Genomic DNA, 17,464 nt, shown 5'->3' on the forward strand with positions numbered 1-17,464 from the left:
TTAAGTAGTGAGCTTCGTGGAGGAGCTGGGATTTATCTCCAGATTTCCTGCTCCTGTACAGTACAACAGGCGGCTGGAAGCAGTAAGTCAGGCTTCCCTTTGAGCTGCGAGGCCGCATGCCGCACAGCTTAAAGGGAACACTGGTCGCCATGTCCTGTTGGCGGGGTGGGACAGCTTTAGGAAATATATTGATAATATAAGAATGATTCTCTTTAAAACAAAAATTGCGTAAATGAGTAAATGAGTTAATGAAGTCTCCAAATACTGGTGATGAGACCTCCTTTCGAGATTTTTTAAGGCTGCGTTCACATGTCCTGTAAAATCGTCTGTGGTTGTGGATAATTTTAGGAACCCCTCAAGTGAATGTAGCCATTCACACAATCCGTGCTGCGACCCCCACCACGATTTGCACCCCGAATAAATAGGAAATGTCCTAGTGTTGATTGGGGCACGGATCTCCCCCCGACGCCCAGCAGCAAAGAGGACAGGATCACAGAAGACAGGAGCGCAGAAGACAACTACTTGCCTACTCCCCCCATGCCGATGGGGCCAATGTTGCCAATGTATAGCTTTATTATTGCCTTATTACCTTAAGGCTAAGTTCACACTTTGTAAGAGAGCAGCCGTTCCGTGACCCGGCCGAGTCACGGAACGGCCGGTCTCTGCTAAGATCATCCCGGCGTTACTTATTTTGTGAACTGACAGGGTTTCCTACGGCCGCAATTCACTGAATTGCGCCCACAGAAAACAAACATGTCAGTTTTTGCGTCCCGGCATGGGATCCCGGCCGGAGCGTTTACGATGTGTATACGCTCTGGCCTGGATCCCATAGAGAAATAGGCAATGTTCCATGCTGCATAAATTACGGCCATTGTTGCCGATGGCAACAACGGCCGTACTTTTACGTAGTGTGAACATAGCCTAAAATTTGATTTTTACAGTTTGTAAATGTATCACTTTCTGTTGAAGATTAAGCCTGGAATATTATCACCGGCTCCAGTCATTCCTGTTTACAGTTGAGGAAATCAACAAGGATCCCAACATTCTACCAAACATTACGTTAGGATTCCAGATGTATGACACATGTAATATACCTCACTATGAATTACAAGGAGCTTTGCAGTTCCTGACTGACTGTAGTAGAAGTGTCACCGACAACCAGTGTAATTCTAGACCATTGTTCCCTGCTGTTATTGGGGCTACAGTTTCAAGCAATTCAATTATCTTGGCTCATGTTTTGGGGACCTTCAGATATCCACAGGTAAGAAACTTTAGAGAAATTATAGGCAATAATGACATTTGACGTTGCATATAATACTGGGACCCTCACCGATTGCTAAGATAAGGGGGCCAGAGCCTTATATCTATCACACCAGCTTTTTCTAAAATTTTCCATATGCAGGACAAGAGGCAGGAAAGGACAAAGACAAAACTGGCAATATGTTAACAGACTGAGGCTATATTAGGACGCTGTAAGAGACCGGCCGTTCCGTGACTTGCCCGTGTCACGGAACGTCCGGTCTTAGAAAAGATTATCCCAGCCAACAGTGCAGTACTGGCCGGATGATCTCTAGCACCGCAGAGTTCTGATGTGGGCGCATCCATGCGCGCCCCCATCAGAACTCCCCTGTACACAAAAAGAAGTGTAAAGACAGAGCCGCTCACTACATAGTAAGCACTGACAGGGTTTTCTGCGGCTGCTATTCATTGAATAGCGGACACAGAAAACTTATATGTTAGTTTCTAGTGGTGCCACTAGGGATATGTGTATACACTCCAGTCGGGATTCCCTTAACCTTCAGCACAACGTAAGTTCCATACTAATCACGGCGGTTGCAACAACGGCCGTGATTACTGCGGAACTTACCTTGTGTGAACATGGCCTGTGGAAGTATATATACATGAGTTTAGGGGCCCGAACGTGATTTGAAGAGAGGTCCAGAATCCAGCAAGAGTGAGTGTAAAAAGAAGATGTCACCTAAGCAAAACCAAGGTTAACGGTGAAGTGGCCAGAAGGAAAGAGACAGGTGTGGCAGAAGAAGTAAGACAGTGTGACAGAGCTCAGAAAAATGCAAAAATATATAATTCAATTACAAATCATGACTATAGGTGCAGTCTCAGTCATGTACTAAGAGCCAAGAGCTATGCCAAGCTCCAAACAGGCATGGGCATGATGGTCATTCTTACAGAGTCACACATGTAGAATGCTCATAACTATAGATGAGCGAATGTACAGTAATAATGAAGAGAATCCGCTTATCGGCAAGCTTCCCTTTAACTGACTGCCACTCTATATCACTCCTCTGCGAGCGCTGGAAAAATGTTGGATCCAGTGCTGGAAAACTTCTTTCTTTTTCCCAGAACTGAATCCAGCTTTTCCCAAAGCTGTTACAGCTGATCAGCAAATGATCCCAAAGGTAGAACATTCTGTAATCAACTCATCCCCTGGAAACCCATATAACGAATAAGCATTGTGCAAGGCTGATACCCTTGTCTGACTAACAAAGATTATCAAATTCCAACTTGCAGTACATTGTATCATAATTTTTTCAGGTCAGTCCATTTTCCAGTGTTTCCATCTTAAGCAACAAAAAAATATTTCCATCCTTCTTCAGGACTTTCCCAAGTGACAAGTTACAGTCTAAAGGATTGGCTGAGCTCATTCTTAGCTTTGGTTGGACCTGGATTGGTTTTGTGGCTCTAGACAATGATTATGGCCTTCAGGGAATTCAGCCAATAAGGGAAGAAATAGTCAAGTCTGGAGCATGTGTGGCCTTCATGGAATATATTCGACTTGACCAACCTGATCGCAATGCACCAAAAATAGTGAAGACGATAAAAGAGTCCAGAGCTACGGTTGTAGTCGTTTTTGCTACTGAAGTTGAGCGTTTTCCTATTCTGAAAGAGATGACAAATCAAAATGTAACGGGAAAGATTTTTATTGCGAATGCTGGTTGGGCAAGGTCTCTTTTTTTGCCCATAAATGATTACTCCACCGTTTTATCTGGTAGTCTTAGTTTAGCAAACACTGATTATGTTGTCCCAGGATTAAGTCAATACCTGGCAAAGATCCTTCCATCTACATCTATAACATCAAATTGGACCAAAATGTACTGGGAGACAGTGTTCAACTGCAAATTTCTTCCAGAGAATCAAACAGTTTTTTTTGAGGACTCAGTAAGGACATGCACTGGGTCAGAACATACAGAAGATATCAAGAACAACTCCAACTATATCTCCAGCTTGAAAGCGACTTATACTATGTTTGCTACTGTCCAAGTCTTATCCAAAGCTTTAGAAGATCTGAGAAGCTGCAAAATAGGTGAAGGGCCATTTTCTAATGGGGGCTGTGCGAACATTTGGAACTTTAAACCTTGGCAGGTAATTACATATAATATTGGTCTAATATGATTAGGTACAGAATTTGTAATATGCATACCTACAGGAGGTAGCCACACATCCCTGCCACATACATAGCTTGCACACTGCATGTGGCTTAAGTACAGACACCAAAAAGTGCAACAGCAACCTACAGGTGCAAGTGCTCGTCACCATACATACTCCCCCTGACCTACACATGATAAAAACCTGCTCTGTAGAAAAATATCAACAATATGTACGGTAAGCCCTTGTACCTGTAAATTGCTGTTGCACTTTTCGGTTATCCAATAAAATAAAAATTATTTAAGTTGTCCATAGTTGTAACCGGACTGACACATTTTACCATAGGGTGAACGAAACCCGGCTTTATGGAAAAATTAAGTCGAGGAGAAAAAAAAACGAAATGTGGCCTGGAAGGGAAGGGGTTGATGGTAAAGAGCAATACATGTGTAGGACACCAAGAAAACTCAACGTAGGCTCATACTGTATGAAAGCACATACTGCGGACTGTAGATTAGCAGCATTTGGATTTGAATAAATATTATTTAAAAAAAAAACTTGGAACAAATCAAAACTGTTAAAAAACTATTCCCAGATCACTAGTTTTGGGAAATTATCACATGCTCCTGGCTTGTAAATCTAGTACTTTTGTAATACAGAAAAAAAGACAAATTTGGACAGCTCTCCTAGAACACCATTCACACTAGGCAGGAGCATGTTACTATGGCTTAAATTGCAAAACACAAAAACACACACACACAAAAAAAAAATGCAACAGATCACCACAATGGCAAGATACAGACCCACTACAGACATGAAAATAGTTAAGATTAGCCCTGCCAACTGCAAAAAAACTCCCACAAACATAATGAGCCTCTTGGTACCATTTGCAAATGGTGTAAACTACCTCACCACGTTACAGTGGCCTCATACCGAGGCAGTCCTACACTGTACTATGGCCTCTCCATGGAATGACTTAACTATTTTCATGTCTGTAGTGGGTCTGTATCTTGCCATTGCGGTGAGTTGTTGCATTTTTTTGTTTGTGTTTTTGTGTCTTTGCAACTTCAGCCATAGCAACATGCTCCTGCCTAGTGTGAATGGTGTTCTATGATAGCTGACCAAATTAGTCTTTTTTCTGTGTTCCAGGTGGGGGGAGTGGCTGCCTCTACTTGGTCGTGCACTCCACCAATCCCACCCAGGTGGTGTAATTACTTTTGCCGGTATTAGACGGATCTTGCATGCCCAGAACATAGGCGTATTTCATGCAATGGAGAGGCCATAGTACAGTGTAGGACTGTGCCGGTATGAGGCCACCGTAACGTGGTGGGGTAGTTTACACCATTTCCAAATTGTAACCAAGAGCCTCATTATTTTTGTGGGAGGTTTTTTTAGCAGTTGGGGGGCTGCTTTCAACTATTTTCATGTCTGTAGTAGGTCTGTATCTTGCCATTGCGGTGAGCTGTTGCATATTTTTTTGTGTGTTTTTGTACTTTTGTTATAGTATCATATTTGTTTGATTTTGGATATTCAGCAGATAATTTGGATTATTTAGAGTTCTTTATTAAGATTTTTAATCAGATCTTCTTTCCCACTTCAGCTTATATATTATTTAAGGAGGGTGCGGCCTGACATACATGTGGAGAATCAAAAATTTTTTGATGAAAACGGTGATCCTCCCGGACTATATATCATTGTCAACTGGCAGTTGAGTGCAGAAGGGACCCTAACATTTGTTAAGATTGGCAACTATAATGCTACAGCCCCTCCTCCTAAGACTCTGACCATGGACTCAAGTCTGATTGTGTGGACTATGGGGAGGAAACAGGTGGTAGGAAACATTGACAATAATGAACATTACAAGAGCTTGATGGGATTGGTTTCAGAATTTGTGGACTTAATTTAAGGGCTTCTAGATGAGAAGAAGGAAGGAAGAAGAAAGAGATAGAAATTTTGAAGGATGAAAACACAAAGAAGCAATTTAAGGGCTTCTAGATGAGAAGAAGGAAGGAAGAAGAAAGAGATAGAAATTTCGAAGGATGAAAACACAAAGAAGCAATTATAAGGTTAAAAAAGTAGAGAGAAAGGCAGGGGTATCACTATAGAGAGGCATGAAGAAGGAAAAAAAATGAGGAGAAAGATAGAGATGAAGGTAAAAAGGGAGATTGTGAAGAAGGAAGAGATCTAGAGATTATTATTGTTGTTACGGCCATCAGTCAGACAGGATTAGGGATGGATGAAAAGATGGAAAGAAAAGGGAAGACACTCAAGTTAATGTTGACAACTTTGAAGGGCAGGGTGTAGGTGGAGACCGAGACCGAGATTTTGTCCAGGGGTTTTACGGTGCAACTCTAGATGTGGAAAAAAGGAGGACCGGACAATAAAGTTAATGATAGAAGGAGGGATAAAATATTACAACTATAGTAGAGAGTAAAGGAAGAGTAAAGAGGACAGGGACAAATGAAAGGGATTAAATAGATGTGGAAAAGGTGAAGGAGGGAAGGAGTTAATGGGATGTGCCCCTCTCACTAGCTGTTTTTGTGCAGGGGTAATAGGGGATGCAAGGATAGGAGGCAGCAGGACTGAGCTGAATCAGCTCTGCATTGCTGTGTCTCCCACTGAGGTTACGCACATTTCCGGGGCTTGTGTAATGTCCCTGGAGCGGTGTGTGAGCTCATTTATAGACATAGAGGAAGTAAAAACATACTTACATCACAGCTCGGCCACCACTCTCAAAAAGAGGGGCCAAAAAGCAAGACTTAGCAATTTAACTATTGAAAAGAATTTGCACAATTGCAAGCTTTTGCATTCTCTATCACTCTACAAATGTTTATGTGGTGAGAATACCCCTTTAAAGCTTTCTGCTAACTTAAGTAAAGGCACTGCTGGCTTCTTCACTTCCTCTACTTTGCATGAAACTTAAAGCTTAAATTTCAGCGCTGGAGCGACTGATTGAAATAAGAGTTATATCTCCTGATTCAGGATAATAGGTCCGATTGTACACTGCCTTTACTTCAGTCAGCAAAATGCTGCTGATGAGTCCTCTTTAAAGAAGATCTGTGTTTAGAATAAAAACATTAGTTTTTATAAATAATTTTTACGTTTCGGATATCCTAATTTGAGCATTATTTTCAGATAGGTGTAAACTTTATTATATAAAAAATGTGAATATTAGGCTAGGGGGGTGTGAATATGAAGCTGAGTGTAGCATATACATATCTTCTCATATAAAGTACCCACCCACCTGACTATTCAGGAAAAAGTGTAGATAACCAAACAGTAAATAGAGTAGTTAAGTTACCTTTTCCCCTTATGCATGTTATTTATAGACAAAAAAACTAAAAGTGCATGAGCAACCTACAAGTGCAAGTGCTTACATACTCTCCACCAGCGTACATATGATAAAAATCTGATCTGTAGATATTTAAAAAATGATCTTAGCAAACCATTTAATCAAACAGAGTGTCCCATGTTACCACGTTAAGGTGTCCTCAGAGACATGGTCCTACTCTAGCATTCTCACACTAGCAATGGCCTCTGCTGGGCTAACATTAACCCTACAGCCTGGCAGATAGGATCTAAATAATCTCTATTTATAGTACCTGTAGGACATGAGGGGAGTGCAAGCCAACAGGAAGTAACCACAAACCCCACATACAACAGAAAAAAAAAGCAAAAATTGGCAGCAGCCCTTTCTCTGTTCATTTTGTAGGTTACAAGCCACATGTGCCTAAAGTACAGACAAAAACAATAAGTGCAACAGCACCCTGCAGGTGCAAGTGCTCATCATACACACACCACAGCAGTACACTCGATAAAAACCTGCTTTGTAGATATTAAAAATATCTATGGTATGTACGGTAAGCACTTGCACCTGTAGGTTTCTGTTGCACTTTTTTTTTTTTTTTTTTTTTTTTAATTGTTTCCAGGTCCCTTATGGTAAGCACTTGCACCTGTAGGTTGCTGTTGCACTTTTTATTTTCTTTTTAATTGTTTCCAGGTCCCTTTCTCAGGTTGTAGTGACAGCTGCATCATAGGATTCAGGAAAGCTGCTGTGCAAGGGAAGCCGCCATGTTGTTATGCCTGTGTTCCATGTCTACAAAGGGAGATCTCAAATCAGACAGGTAACATTCTACAATAGTAAATGTGCATCTACAATCATACGAGAGAATACGATCCAAACCCAGACTCCCTAACTCAGACCTAAAGTTCAAAAACGTAGACAATTCCCATAAAGGGTTGCCTGAAAGTTTAACTTAATGGCTGATTCTTAGGATAAACCATCTATGTGTACAACCTGTCAGTTTTCAGAAGTTTTGTGGTGCACGACTTTAGCATACATGATTAACCAAGAAATCAACAGGGAAAAACTAATACTAGACTACAATCTAAAGTGACTCTGTACGATACTTTGACTAGCTCCCCCTTACCCACTGTCGCCCTCCCCTCCTTCTATAGATTGTAAGTAGGGATGGGCAGATTAACAGTAGGAACATAGTGAAGCGCTTCGTTCCTCTTTGCATTCTGCTCATCAGGCTGCAGGCGTTTAAAGTCTCTGTGCCGCCTCTCCCGAGGACGGGGTCCATCTTTTCCCAGCACGTGGGGAGGAGCGACATGGAGAGGAACAGACTGATGGACAGAATGACAGAAAAGGCCTTCGCTTTATTCCTACTGTAAATTTGATCTTCCCTATTTGTAAGCCCTCTTGGGCAGGGTCCTCCATCCCTACCTACCAGTCTGCTATTAACCTTATTCAAAATAATATGTTTCCTGATTTTGTAATGTTCATTTTGTCAACCCCTATCGCTTGTATAGCGACCTTGAAGGGTGTTTTAAAAATAAATAATAAAAAAAAATCAACTATTTTATGACAGAAACGTGTTTGTAAATAAGATATAATAGGCTGAAAATGATTAAAAGACAATCATTATCTTTATAGCTAGCCAAATTACAGTCTTGAGGCGGGGCACATAAAAACAATGTTATGTACTTACATTTGTAGATTCCTTGAACTGCTTCAGATGTCCATGGGACCAATGGCCCAATCCTGAAAAATCCAAGTGTCTCCTCAAACCCATAGAGTTCCTGTCTTATGAAGATATATTAGGAGCCAGCTTAGCTGCAACCAGCATCATGTCCTCAATTGTCCCAGCTTTTATCTTGGGGCTTTTCTTCCATCACCACAAGACTCCACTTGTGAAGGCCAGCAACTACTCCCTAAGCCGTCTTCTCCTGATGTCCCTCAGTCTCTGCTTCTTCTGCTCTTTAGGATTTATCGGTTACCCTGATGATGATAAATGTCTTCTACGTCAGGTGTCTTTTGGCTTGGTCTTTACTCTCTGTGTTTCATGTATATTGGCCAAGACAATCATGGTGGTTTTCGCTTTCATGGCCACTAGACCAGGAAGTAGACTAAGAAAATGGACGACCCCAAGAGTCTCCTACTCAATCATTTCTATCTGTTTCCTTCCACAATTATTATTGTGTATCACATGGATGTCGGTGGCTCCTCCATTCCCACAATACAACACAGAAGATAAACCAGAACTTATTATTGCTGACTGTAATAATGGGTCACCCATCGCCTTCTGGGCCATGCTGGGATATCTCTTCCTTCTGGGTACTATTAGTTTTATAGTGGCCTTCTTGGCTAGGAAACTTCCAGACAGCTATAATGAGGCCCAGTATATAACATTTAGTGTGTTGGCCTTTCTGTTTGTCTGGATATCTTTTATTCCAGCCTATCTTAGTGCCCAGGGCAAATATACAGTCACCATGGAGGTATTCGCCATCCTGGTATCTAGTTGGGCATTGCTGATTTGTATGTTTTTTCCTAAATGTTTCATTTTACTGTTCAGACCAGATATGAATTCCAGAGAATACCTCATGGTGAGATATAATAATGGTAAAGAAACAATAAATACATTACAGACAGGATAAATGTAAACATATGTAATAGCTATTGTGCTTACTTAAAGAAAAAAAAAACTGAAATTCTGGACTGTGAAACACATTTCAACACAGACATTTGCCACTATCTTTAACATGTTAACAGTTACGCACTGGGTCCCACTCCTTAGATAAGCTGTGATCTTGGAATGCACCCGGCACAGAGCACATGAGCATTTTTCTTTCCTCGGCTGTCAATAAAATTTGACTTGTTTGTTTCATTAAAGCCTAAAAGACTAACAAGTCAGATTTCTGCTGACCGAGGAGTGCAGCACACTGCTACTATTTTACGGTAGCTTTATCTTGCTGTGACAGCGGGTTTCTATAAAATATTTTAAAGAAAGAGCCTGTGGAGCCTCATGTAGGAGTCTCAAACCACAGGACTATGCAGGGCTCAGCCAAGGGGTGGCTCTTGTAGGGAAACCACCAAACCAAAATATTAAGTGGCTCTCTAAGTCAATGTAAAGACAAGGGAAAAACCAAGGCTAGATATCCATCCACAGACAGCTGTTTTGGGAGTTGCTCCTCATCAGTGTGTAGCAGGATACTGGCTAGGTGGGAGCTATGCCTAGTAAAGCCATACAAGAAACAGATCACTGATCTCAGGGAGACCAGCTAAAGAAAACCCTGTTGACTGCTGGTTAGAGCGCTCAATACATTGCAATCCTAGGTGCATTGCTCCCTGGGAAATACAAATATGTAAAAAGAGCCCATGGAACCTCTGGGCCTAATATCACCTTATGTCCCCAGGAATTCCAGAAGGTCTATCAGCTCCCCTGTCCCACAAGTCTACTGTATTAGGATAACTTTTCATTTTGCTCTGTCATCCCCACCCTAACTACCTACTGCCACCTCTACCTTAAAAACATTTCCCAAATCTGCTGTGTCAATCACAATCAACAGTTGCACTCACTCTCCTGTTTCTTTTTTCACCCAGAAACCCACATGAGCCCTTATTTTTTGCATCACTAATTGTAAATTGCAATGACAGGCTGAATTTTTTCATAAAGTACACTGCGAAACCAGGAAAAAATTCAAGGTGTGGAGAAATTGGGAAAAAACAAACAAACAGCATTCTGTTTATTTGGGGGGTATTTGTTTTTACGCCATTCACCCTGACGTAAAACTGACTTGTTATATATGTTCCTTAAGTCTTTACGATTACAAAGATATGTAACATGTATAACTTCTATTTATACATTGTTAACAAATATATGTTCTTTAAAATCGCTCTATTCCCAGGCTTATAGTGCTGTTATCCTGTTAATCTGTGGGGCTGTTTCAGGTGTCATTTTTTGCGCCATGATGTGTTATTTCTATGGGTACCTTGATTGTGCATATGCCACTTTCTGATCACTTTTTATTAAAATTTTTCTGGATTTGATGCGACCAAAAATGTGCAATTTTCCACTTTGGGATTTTTATTACGCTTATGGCGTTTACCGTGCGAGATCAGGAATGTGATAAATGTATAGTTCGGGCGATTATGCACGTGGCGATACCAAACATTTTTATTTATTGATAAAAATTGGTGTTGGGGTCCTCAGGTGTTTTACCAAAAATGTATTGGCCTATTAGTTTGGTCAATATGTTTTATAATGAAGACACATAAATTAATCAAGTGATAATATATTCAACACATCATAAAAGCGTATGGTACATAATGGTATACACAGGTTGTTAAAAAACATATAATATATAGAATAGCGATATTTATAAAGGAAGAAAAAAATTTTAAAAATAGAAATCAAAAATAAAGATAAGAAAAAATAAAAATAAAGTCTCCTATGGATAAATCTTAGTTCATATAGTATAATATAGCTGATTTCATCCAAATGATCCTTCTTAATTATTATGATCCTTAATTGATTGCAATAATTGGTATAATGCCAGTTAATAGGATGTTTATATGGATGGTAAAACAACACTGATTTATGTTGTCATTAACCCGTAGTTGCCGTGTTGACAGTCTTATTCCAGAGCTCAATTAGGGATGCTGTTTTGCCGTATATAATTTAGTACATTCTAAATTCAGTTCACCATAATTGTTGGAGATGATTTATTGATTATGCTTATTGAGGCAAGTTGATTAGATACATAGTTATGCTAGATTGCATGCTTTGGTGAACATATGTATATAGTGTATAGTTGGTATAAAATGTCTCAATGGGCGCTGACTGTATCCAGTAGTGATACCTCTGATGTTTTACAAAACTGCCCGATAGCCGTGGCCACAAGAGTTATGGTGTTATTAGTTGGCAAATACGGCAAATATGACAATGTTGTGTCGTCCGACACTTCTCACCCGTCCTGCGGTGGTTGGGTCCCGGTCGTTGAGAAGGGGATCGTTCCGGCAGCAGTGGTTCTTGCGTCTGGCTGTCAAGCGCTAGACGCGCTAGTTGGTGCTGGATAAATAGGTAAGCAATCGAATGCAGAGCCGGGATCAGCGCCATTACATTGCAGACCCCGGCCCGAGCTGGATATGCAGACCGTTCCTCTGGGGGGGGGGGGGGAATCCACTCCACTAGACACCAGGAAATTGGCTGCATAAAGGATTCAAATGCAGCTGTCAACTAATAGCTGCGGTCCCGGGCTACATGCGGCACCCGGGATCATGGTGGTTCAGAGCGGGGTCGTTAAGAAGTTAAATTTACAAGGCCATCCACAACCTGTCCCCTCCATATATCTCTGACTTGATCTCCAAATACCACCACTCATGCAATCTCTAAACATCACAAGACCTCCATCTTGGTCCTCCCCTTGTCTGTGGCTTACACAACTATCCAAAATATTTCTCAGGAGCTTCCTCACATACTCACTACCCTAGGCCTTGCCTAAAGTCCTGAAATTCATAGTGTAGCTACATTATCTCTCCACAGGCACTTGTCTATAATCTTCTCTTCTGTCCGAAACCCTCACAATAAACAATGAATTGTGCTCTGTGATATAGAATCCTTACTTTGCAGGAGCAGAGGTACCCTAAGTGGTCTAGCTCCCTTCACCAATAAAGAGGCCACAAAATCAAGAAATAACATTGGTTCTGTCCTTTGTGAAGTGGCCATAAAAGAAGCTTCTTAGCCTATTGGGAATTTTATAATATTGGGATGCCCCCCAGTCAGTCCATAGTCTTGTGAAAATTTAAACCCTGGTCGGTCAACAATCTGATGTAAACAGTGACCCTGGTATATTCACAGTCCTGTGTAAGCAATGCCCTGGTCAGTCCCCATGTTAGTGTAAACAGACCACAGACAAGTGAGGACATTGCCCCTGATTAATAACAATCTGGCATAAATACTGCTCCTGGTCAGTTCTTAGTGTAAAGTAAACACTGCCCTGGTCAGTCCACAGTCTGGTGTAAAAGCTGCCCCTTTTTATGTGGTAGAAACTTCCCGAGACCCCATTTAGTCCTCAGAACCTAGATGTGAGTACTACTTCTTCACGCTAAACAAGACAAGACACACAAAACTAGTGTTTTATGGTTTTAGATATTATGATATTCCATTGTGAAATTATTATGTTAATATTATTATTGTTGTTGTTGTTATTAATAATAATAATAATAATAATAATAATAATATTTTATTCATTTTTGTGAGCTTTGTGAATTTTGGGTCAAACTTGTTATGATTCACAAATCATATCTTAAATAATTTCATTAAAACAGCTAAAACTATAGCAACAGTACTCGGACTGTTACAAAAGGGCAAATTTGTTAAAGCATGTTGTTGTAAAAGTGTCAAAAAATGGAAAATCACAGTTTAAAAAAAAAATCAATTATCCAATTTCAGCCATTCCTCTCCTCTCTGTCCCTATATCACTCTGTTAGTCTCTACTTGCTCTGCTCTATCTGCTGAGATTTTTTTTTTTTTAACAAATTTTTATTGGTTTTCAAAAGAGTAGAAAAGACATATAAATGTAAATATAAAGGTGCATAAACATAAAGAACAGTGACACAAGAACAAATAACAAGGGAGGGGAAGGGAAGTGGTGAGCACTCGGTCGAGGTCCATGACATTGCGAGGTAGTCCACGTGCTGGGCGCAATGTCCTGGGAGAGTCTCTGAAGGTTGCGGCAAAACATAGACAAGTAGAAGTCAGCTGTCATCCATAGAAGCTGAGTAGGGGTTCAACTCCATTGAGGAAGAGGGGGGGGGGTTGTGTAACGCAAACCCCATAGTAAGTTGAAATACAGGGTAATACATTGATACATGCAGTCAAATAAGTAAGAAGGAAAATAGCAGGCAGTGCAATGAGTCGTAACAAAAGCAATTGTGACCAGTTTCAACATGGTTTGGCGGGGGTTGAGTTATACAGCCAAGTATTTCAGGTGGGTGGTGCAGGGGCGAGGGCTGGCTGGCAAGTAGACATTGCCTTAGTTTTGTAGGTCAACCATGGCAACCATATTTTAGTGAATGTATCATGTGACCCGTTCGCCCAGCCGGTGAGTTCTTCAAGTCTGCATATTTGATTCACTTTATCAACCTGCTGAGATTTTTGAATGGAATTTGTACTTTTTTTTTTTTTTTTTTTTGGGGGGGGGGGGGGGGGGGGGGCTAGTAGGGGACTCTTGTCCTTTCTGTCTTAAGGATATTAATAAAGAGACTTGGCATAAGACATGTGGTCATTGTACTGTAAGTGGGTATATTGGGTTTATGACTGCTCTTTTTGCTTTTTTTGTTTTTCAAAGTTTGCTCAAGGGGGTTATATGTGGTTTTTTTATTCATTTTTTTTTTTTTTTTCAGTTTGTGACTCAGCTTTCCAAGTAGATAAAGGAATTATACAGTAGGGAGATCACATCTGCTCACTTATCACATAATTGTTTTCAAGTCACAAGTTCCCCTATGAGAAACTGAAATCTCAGCGACTATTATATATTATCATTGTGATGAACCGATTATACAATGTCCTTATGGGGCTACTTTAGAACTATTGATCTTCAGTACATAAAACACCTCCATCTATAAAAGATTGGCAATGTAGATGATGTTGAAAACGGAAGCATCGTGGGAATTGTAAGTAGACGTACACTGAGTAAGTGCATCATACAACTGGTTACATACAAAGACTGTTTTACTGTAATTCTACAGTATATGTAATTCTATAATCACTGCTCACTCGTTGTAGATTTTCTTGTAGATTGTTCATTGTTCTCATAGCAGAAGAAATTAAAAGATCATTGCCAAATTATCAGTAACCAATTTGTAATGTATGTGCATGTGTTTGACTCAAATTAGATTTTTATTTTTTTATTTTTAAGTTATTTTTTATTTTAATGACAACTGATGAAAAAAACACAAATCAGCTCCAGTAATATCAAAAGCCCATATAATAATCATATTCATTGTTATACACCACAGGGATATTATTTCATCTTAGGTGGAGTCTAGAAAATAATATGTGGTGAAATGACCCTGACTTCGTGGACACTTCCCACCAGTCATTTGCGTTGTTGTTGAGTAACTTTATGGTGTTTCTGGTTGAAAAATTCAAGCCGCTCGGTTTTATGTGATGGCTTTAGACTATCCATTTCCTCTGGGTCTCATTCCAAAGGGTTCAGGTCTGGAGATTGGGCTGAAAACGACAGGGTCCTGCTCTGTGGGGGTGGGGGTGTTCTTCCATCATGGATGACCTAGTTGTGAGACATAGGGCATTGTTCTGTTGGATAAAACTGTTAGCCAAGTTGGGAAACCTGGTCAGAGCAGAAAGAAGTTTCATATCTCTTTATGTGACTTGATTCACGTGTCCTTTACAAAGCCAAAAATAACAATGCAAGGCTTACTGAAACACACCTATACCATCACCGATCCTGCACCAAATTTACAGAACTCAGTGTTGGACAAAGCTCAAAATTTAACTCATTAGAGAGGATAACTGTCAGGATTGTACCTGGTAAAACAACGTTCTCGAGCTCTGGTCGCCGATTGCGATCATGGCGGCAAAATTAGTCGTTTACTTGCATCATTTTATTAGTGTGAACACAGTTTTATTCTGCTGTGGCATTTCTATTGATTCAGGTTAACGCCCTGCTTATTGTCTGGGAAGATTTCTTCCAGCAGGTATACAGTTAACACCTTGCCTTGGATAATGACTGACAGCCTGGTCCTCCTGTCCAATCTCTTGTTTCTCTGCTCTAATCGTCTCTGAGACCGGGACCTGCTTTCATATAAAGCTCAGTCATTTCCTAGGCCTGATGCCTGCTATAGGATTACACTTGCTGTACCTGTTACAAGCTTGCTATTCTTGTGTATTCTGAACTCCTGTTTTACCTGACCTCGGCTTGCTTCTGACTGTTCTTTGGCTCTGTGATTCTGGTCTATATTTTGATTCTCCTGGTTCTGACCCATTTTTGCCTGACTATCCACCATTGTGTTTTGTCTGTCTCTGTTATTTTACTTGTCTTGTTTCACATGTCACCCTGTTGCAGTGCAGGGAACGTCACCTAGTTGTCTGCCATCATTTAGGGTGGTCTAGTGGCAAGCAGGTAGGGGCAGTGGGAGTGGGACATTGTCAGGGCTTCACCTGTCTTTGTGTGTGTTTCCTTGTGTGCCCCGAACTGTCCTGACAATAACCCTACTTCAAACTTTGATTATCCAATCCTGAAGGTCCTTTGCAAACTTCAGCCTGACTTTTCTCATCATTCCACTTTTTTTTGTAAAAAAATTTGTATCTCTATAAGTGAATTTAAGAAAGTTAATAATTAAAAGATAGATTAATAGCTTCTGAAGAATTGTACCATATACATAAATAACACAGGTCAACAGTATTTTTGGGGCCAAAGATATTTCAACGAATTTAGGGTAACTTTGGGGTGCTGATTCTGAATATGTCATCAGTTTTGCCAGATTGGCTCAAGTTTTTGAGAATTTTCGTGAAATGTGTAAAATAAAAAAGACGTAATTTGCTACACGCGCATTAACTTTATTGCTATTGTCATGAATACAATACATTTTACAAAGTAAATGTTGATTTTAGTTTATTTTAACTAGTTTTAGAAAGTAATCTTCAAAAATGAACAAGACATGAAAAAAAACTTAAGCCAATCTGGCAAAACTGATAGCATATTCAGAATCAGCACCCCAAAAATACCCCAAAATCATTAAAATATTTTGGACACCAGTAATTTTTTTTTTTTTTTTGTTGACCTGTGTAATTATAATATTCCACGTTTACTATGAATCTAAAAATAAACATTCAAAATGCAATAAAAAATATGATATGCAGTGGTGAAAAAGTTTCTGATACATCTGATTTTGCAAGTTTTTCCATCTACAAAGAATAGGGAGGTGTGTAATTTTTATCGCTTCCCACTGCAACTTTGAGAGACAGAAAAATAAAACACAATTCCCGAAAACACATTGTTTGAATTTGAAATAATTATTTGAAACAATAAGATAAACAAAAACATTACTTAATATATGGTCCAAAAACCTGTGCTAGCGGTTATAGAAGTCGGATGTTTCCTATAGTTCCTGACCAGGTTAGCAGATACTGTAGCAGGGATTTGTCCCACTCCTCCATATACATCTTCTCTAAATCTTTTTGGGTTTTGGAGCAACATTGAGTTTCAGCTCTCTCCAAAGATTCTTTATTTGGTTCAGGTCTGGATACTGGCTTTGACACTCCAGGACCCTGATATGCTCTTACAGAGCTGTTCCTTAGTTGCCCCGGCTGTGTGTTTCAAGTCATTATCATGCTGAAAGACCCAGCTACGACCCATCTTCAATGTTCCTACTGAGATAAGGAGATTGTAGGTCAAAACTAGAGATGAGCGAACTTGCCGAGGTTCGGGTTCGTATGAACCTAAATCTCGGCGTCTGATTCCCATTGTCTGCAGCCTCCGTGAAGAGGGTGGATACAGCCAGAGGACCGCCTGGAAAACTGGGATACAGCCATAGGCATAGGCTGTATCCCAGTTTTCCATGCGGTCCCCCGGCTGTATCCATCCTCTTCACGGAGGCTGCAGACAGCGGGAATCAGATGCTGAGAGTTCAGGTTCATACGAACCCAAACCTCAGCAGGTTCGCTCATCTCTAGTAAAAACCTTGCAATATTTGGCCCAATCCATCTTCCCTTCAATATGGTGAAGTTCTCCTGTCCTCTCCAAATGATGTTTCCACCCCCATGTTTCACAGATG

The sequence above is a fragment of the Dendropsophus ebraccatus genome, chromosome 1 (assembly GCF_027789765.1).
Source record: "Dendropsophus ebraccatus isolate aDenEbr1 chromosome 1, aDenEbr1.pat, whole genome shotgun sequence".
NCBI classification, from domain to species: Eukaryota; Metazoa; Chordata; class Amphibia; order Anura; family Hylidae; genus Dendropsophus; species Dendropsophus ebraccatus.